This window comes from Malus domestica, chromosome 12 (assembly GCF_042453785.1).
Source record: "Malus domestica chromosome 12, GDT2T_hap1".
NCBI classification, from domain to species: domain Eukaryota; kingdom Viridiplantae; phylum Streptophyta; class Magnoliopsida; order Rosales; family Rosaceae; genus Malus; species Malus domestica.
In genome coordinates, this window is record NC_091672.1 from 21,669,490 (window position 1) to 21,676,151 (window position 6,662).

At 37.4% G+C, this 6,662-nt stretch overlaps 1 long non-coding RNA gene across 1 annotated transcript; it reads right to left on the bottom strand.

Moving 5' to 3' along the window:
- Window positions 1-3,385: 3,385 nt before the first annotated feature.
- On the bottom strand, window positions 3,386-5,957 carry LOC139190070 (uncharacterized). Its single transcript, XR_011574059.1, has 5 exons — window positions 5,779-5,957; window positions 5,537-5,696; window positions 5,363-5,431; window positions 4,606-4,664; window positions 3,386-3,606 (listed from the first exon to the last, which is right to left on the bottom strand). It is a non-coding gene; the product is annotated as an uncharacterized lncRNA (long non-coding RNA).
- Window positions 5,958-6,662: the final 705 nt, after the last annotated feature.

The window sequence follows — 6,662 nt, forward strand, 5'->3', positions numbered from 1 at the left end:
ACATTCCATTCACAAGTCATCAAAAACCGACTCACGTGACACATTTCATGGTCCTTATGGCGTTACTTCGGAAACTGCACAACCAACATACTTAAGAAACTTAGCAGTTCCGTAATCCAATTCTCTTTTCCATAAAACAAATTAGTAATGTTGCACTGTCTGGGAAAGGTTGTTACTCAACACTGGAGTAAATGTACTAACTTGTTACTTAACAAGTATAACTTCTTCTCGATCTTCCATTCTTAACTTTACTTTAGTTGGTTTCCAATCCACAAGAAGATAATCTTGGCAAACGTGCCAGACATTAATCTTACTGTAGTCTTCTCGCCAAGTGCTTGAGCTAGAACAAACTTTACGATCACCCTGATCGTACAATCATGTTCATTAAACAATACAATTCACTTTCGCTGCCTCATATCAAATTCCTTCCAAGTAATGGATATTGAAGACTTTTTGGATTCGAAAAAAAAATCTTGCATTCCCACTAAAATATAATGTCTCCATAACTTCACAGCACGAATGGTAATCGTGACTTCCAAATCACCAGTAGGGTAATTCATCTTATGAGATTCCATTTATCGTGAAACGTATGCAATCACCCTAACATTTGCATCAACATGCATCCAATACCATTCAAGAAACATCACTAAAAATTTATGATTACCATTATTCTCTGGGATTACCAAAATACGTGCATGAGTGAGGAAATACTTCAGTTGTTGAATCCTTTGCTTACAATTCCTTCCCACTCATACCTAACCTCTTTTCTCAACAGTCTCGTCAATGACAAAGCAATGACTGAAAAATCTTTCACAACCATCCAAGATAGCCTGGTAAGCTAAGAAATTCCAAATCTCAATTACGACTCGTGGTTGTTCCAAATTTTAATTTCTGTTACCTTTTAAGGATTCACTTGAATACCTTAAGAATATATAACATATCCCAGAAATGCTGCTTGATTCATCCAACATTCGCATTTGCTAAACTTAGCATACAACCAACGTTCTCTTAATCTTTGCTTCACCGACTTAATACGTTTACATGCTCTGCTCTAGGCTTAGAGTATACCAGAATATCTTCAATGAAAATGATATCTATTTATCAAGGCATTATTGGAATACTTCATCCAATAACTCATAAAACAGCATGAGTATCCATATAGCATCACCAAACTTCATAAAGACTATAACGAGTCCAGAAAACCATCTTATGATCAATGTCACTTATAATATTCAATTGGTAGTAACCAGATCTCAATTCAATCTTTGAATCTTCGCAATTACTTCTGAGCTGGTTAAATAAACATCAGTACATCACCATGGATAACGGTTCTCAATCGTTACCCGACTCCATTGTCTATAATCAATGAACAGTCTCAAGATCCATTTTCTTCCTCACCAACAAACTGGGGCTCCTCAAAAGTGTTGTACTAGGTTGAATAAAACTTTTATCAACCAATTCCCTCAACTGAATTTCCAATTCCCTTAACTCATCATGAACCAATCTCCAATATAAATTTATACCTGGCAACAAATCAATAGTGAACCTCATATCTCTGCCTGAAGGCAATCCAGGTATACTTTCAGGGAAGACATCAAGAAAAGTCTAACTCTTTCGACATTATTCACACTACTCCAAACAACATCATTTAGCACCACATGAGCTAAGTATTTTTGACAGCCTTTCGAAAACAATCTCTTTGCTCTCACAACATAAATAATGGCTGAACTCAATCCATTTTGCATACTTACAAAAGTAATCTCTGTTCATCCAGATCGATGGAAAGTACTGGTTTCCCATAACATTTCGTCTTGTCACAATTATAACCAACCAATCTAATGGAAATAATTTAACCGACACAATACATACTCTATTACTACTAAGCATTCTGAATAAGTACAAAATAATCTACCGGTTTACTTACTTAACGAATCCACGAATGAGTTATTAATATTACGGTCTGCAGCCCGCAATACTGATAAATCATCGTTGTCTCGATAAGTAGGCAACCACTCTCAAAGATATAACATTACTATTTTGTCACTCAATGCAAAATACATACACTCATCTCAACTACATTTATTTACTACTCTCAAGGTAATAACATACATAATAAGAAATATATCAGCCGAAGTCAACTAGAATGATCAATACGACTGATTCAACTCTTATCTCAATAATACGTCGGCCGGATCCACTCCGCGTGGTCGGTACGGCCGAGCCTATAACTCACAAATTTCGCATGTGTCAATCGAATCCACTTCTCGTGGCCTGTACGGCTGAACATATAACTCATCAAATTTCTCTGTACTCACAGTCAATCCGACCAAACTACTAAGTTTATAACTCTTCTGAATCGACACTATGATATCATGGAAAATTATTGAGTACAACTGATTCTAGGGACGATTCACAATTCTGTGTCCCCTCTGTTCACATAAACACATTCATTAATTTCACACTTCCCAAAGTGTTAATTTTTGTACCTGCAGCACAAGGTACATTTCCTTTACTCGAGACACCTTGTCTCAAATATCTGGGATTACCAGTATATCCATCACTTTTATTCTGACCAGCGACATTAAAACCTCAGCTGGAAAAATTAACTCTAGCTTCACTTCTTTCGAAGCTCTGAATCTTTCTATATCCTTGATATGACGAATCATTAACTTTATCGTCTTCTTTTAATTCCTATTCTTTTCTTATTCTTCTTTATTCTCGTTGCTCATGTTCTCAGAGTCCTCAAGATTCAACAACATCTAGCATACTCCTGATAAGAACTACAATGGATAGTGGTCACCCAAAATACCACTTCCCTTTTGTCACCCAGCTTAAAACAACATAACACCTCCACCAAATTAACAACAATATCTGGATGGAACGAGGCTAGTCTGAAAACTTTCTATAATATCCCTCGATCATCACCTTCCTTGTCTCATATTTGTAAATTCTTGTTTACTACCATCGATAAATGCCGGAGGGATAAACTTTTCCTTTAAACAAGTCCTTAAACAATTCTCAATCGACTGATTCCTCTGGTGACAACAATTCATACTCCTGTTTCCACCAGGATACAAATTCATAACCAAAACCAGGTAGTCGTCTCGACCCCCTGTCAGAAGGAAATTTCCTTTGACTTGCATAATCTGAAACATCTTTTCCAAATGGTTAAACCGTTACTTCGCTCTCTCAGGTTCATCATTTCATAAGGTGATTCAAGTTCAACTCATTACCCATCTTAAAATGTCCCTTTAGACAATAGACTGAATCACCATAGTAATAGTTTCCCCCTAAACCGCTAAATCAGGGAGACTAAGTTCCTCTAACTACGTGGCTTGCTACGAGGCGGTGTAGTTCTGACAGAATTCACTAGAACTTCTCAAGATGTCCAAGATTGCAACCATGCTCTGATACCAACTGACACACCCCGTCCCGAAGGAGGGCATGCTGGCCGTCACGTGAGAGTGACGTAACCATTTGCACAGTACGGAAGCTTTAAGATACAATTTATAAGTTGATACACCCGAAGGTGAGTCCTAATTTTGTCCAATCTGTCAGAACACCGTCGAATTCCTCGTAGTCACCACACCTTTGTGATTCCTGAACCTGGAGGGGCGCAAAACCAAAATTGAGTGGGTCAGTAAAACAATTCTTTTTCCAAATCCAAACATTTCTCAAAACGTTGTAACCCCTCTCCGTAAAACCTGTATACTTTCCCAGAAATGTAAAATATAAATATACATATATATTCTCAAGACTTCAAGTCGTTAACTCAACATTTTCATAACAATTATGCCATGCCACATCATCTCAACAGTAATAAGGTATGAATGCATCAACATAATCATATCAGGTGCAAGAAAGTAATCAACCGTAGGCCCTCTAATAGCCCTGTACGGTTGAACCTAGAGCTCAAAATCTATCATTATCACTCTACCGGAGTCACCTCTGTGACCCGTCCGGCCTTCTGCACACAAGTTACGCTCTAGTGCTTCTCATAAATCATCTGTGCACATAATCTAAGGTCACCCACCAGTCGGAATCTCACTAACACTCTCGCGACTGGTCTGTCGTACCCACTCCGCGTGGACTGTACGACTAGCATCTACTTGGATCCAAGGCGAGCGTGCGATGCGGTGAATACTATAAGCACTAAACCATGGTGCAGGATTTGAGCTCAATATATATCATCATCATCATAACAGTAATTAAATACTCATCTGTGCGTCCACCGCACCATTTCATACATATGCATCATAAATCAATTCTTACCTGTGCGTCCACCGCACCAATTCATACATATGCATCATAAATCAATTCTTACCTGTGCGTCCACCGCACCAATTCATACATATGCATCATAAATCAATTCTTACATGTGCGTCCACCGCACCAATTCATACATATGCATCATATATTAATTCATGCATGGCATTTCAACTCACATTTCTATATACTTTTCATATCAATTCTATGCATGGTATTTCACTTCCCGTTTTTCCACATAACTCATATGCATTTCATTTTAAACATATTTTCATTTCAATTCAATTTCTGGGAAACGTCAAGTATATATATATACGGAAAACAAAACTGCCCACTCACCTGGAGTTCGTCCAACAACTCCCTAGCACCACACATCAAGGCGTCATGACGATCGCCGCCTAGAATAGTAATCAAATCCAGGCTCAGAATTCATATCGATAGAATACATAACTTATATAAAATACGTCACTACGTTGATCGATCCGGAAGATCTGCCACTCAGATTTTAAATCCATAACTTCCAGAGGTCCACATTATACCTCTAGGACAACATCCTAAAATTTCATTACCATCCAACGGTCGGATCTCCGTCAATTTCCAAAACTAAGTGACGGTTAACATTTTATATTATGGACTTACAATTCCAATTCCGGAAGATCCGTAACTCGGATTCCCAATCCGTAAGTTCCAATAATCCTCAAATATTACGTATTACAACGTATCAAATTTTGGTGACGATCCAACGGTCGGATCATCAATTCACATTTTCACCTAAATGTGAAAACTATAAAACGTTATTTGAACACCTAACCAACAATCCTCAATAACTTTCTCATACGGTGTTCAATTTAGGTATATGAATATACCACAGTGATCTACTCGACGTCACGGACGTCGACATATTTTTAAAATAATTTTATTTTTATTTTTTATTTTTACTGTAGCACCTTCTTCTTCCTTGGGTCGCCGGACTGGTTTTTCCGGCGGCCGTTTTCCGGGCAGTTTTTCAAATTGCCATAACTTTGTCATTTCTCAACGAAATCAAGTGATTCAAAAACGAAAGTTGTAGCCCTTGAAGAGAAAAAGAGAATGGTACCTTGCACAACACCTAGTTCGCCGTGGTTTGGCCGGAAACTTCCTCGAAAGCCTCGGAGGTCGCCGGAAACTGGGTATTTTTCAAATGAGTATAACTTCTTCAATACTCAACGAAATTGAGTGAAACAAAAAGGAAAGTTGTAGTACTTGACGAGACGAAGAGATTGATACCTACCTCGACTCCTAACTCGCCGGGTATTCGCCGGAAAACGCCTCGAAAGCTCCGGCCAAACTTTGAACTTGTCGATCTCCGTGTTCTTACGTCCAAAAACTTCCAACGAAGCACTCCGAGCTTCCTTGGGACCTTACTAAACTCGCTGTGATCTTGTTTTAGCCTAAAACGTAACCAATTCAAAGCTCATGAACAGTGTCATCTCACGGCAACTTTAGAACTAGGGTTTTCGAAGTGAAACTCACCTGAAATTGGTATCCCCGTGCTCGTGAAGTCCCCAGGATCACGATGGTGGTCTTAAATGGAACGTTGGTACAAGATTGTGGTGGTTCTTGGTGGTTGCCGTGAGTTCGAGAGTAAGAGAGAGAATGAGAGAGTTTTCAGAAAAGAATAAGAGAGAGAGAGAGTCTGGAATGAAAGAAGAAGAGAGAAGAAAGGTTACGGGTTTTAGGGAGGGAATTCAGGGTAGGAGGCCCTACCTAAGTCCAAGCACAAATTAACACATACAAATATAAATCTAACCCTAGTTTAGGATCTTAAAGTAAAACAAATGTCATACATTTACACACCTTAATCCCGTTTAAGGTCACATTGGTCATCTCACGTCCTCGGAATTAATAATTCCGGGACGGGCTGTGACATTCTATATTAAATATATAGTTTTGTATTATTATTCTATATAAGTTTAAAAAAAAAAGTTTTAGTCATTATTTATTTTTATTATGAGAGATCCTTATTATCATTACTAGGATAAATTTTACTTAACATGTTGTCCAAAATTAAAATAAACTAATATAGTATTTGAATAGACAAGAACTAAGAAGACATATATACAAGTATGAAAAATGTGAAAGAATATATAAACACTCGTGATTCATCATTATTCCTCTACGAGTAGATCATGGTTACACTTACATTATCGTTTAGATTTTTAAAATCCTCCAAACCTTCATGAATAATGTTTTTTATTTGAGGGCAAAATTAATAAAATTAAAATAATTATTGTAGAAGTGTACAAAATGTAAAAAAAAATAAACAATCACTCATAGTGACAAACTTTACAACTTTCATGAAGGGGTCAACTTCGAAATCCAACACTATAATTCATAAACCTTAAATTTATATTTAA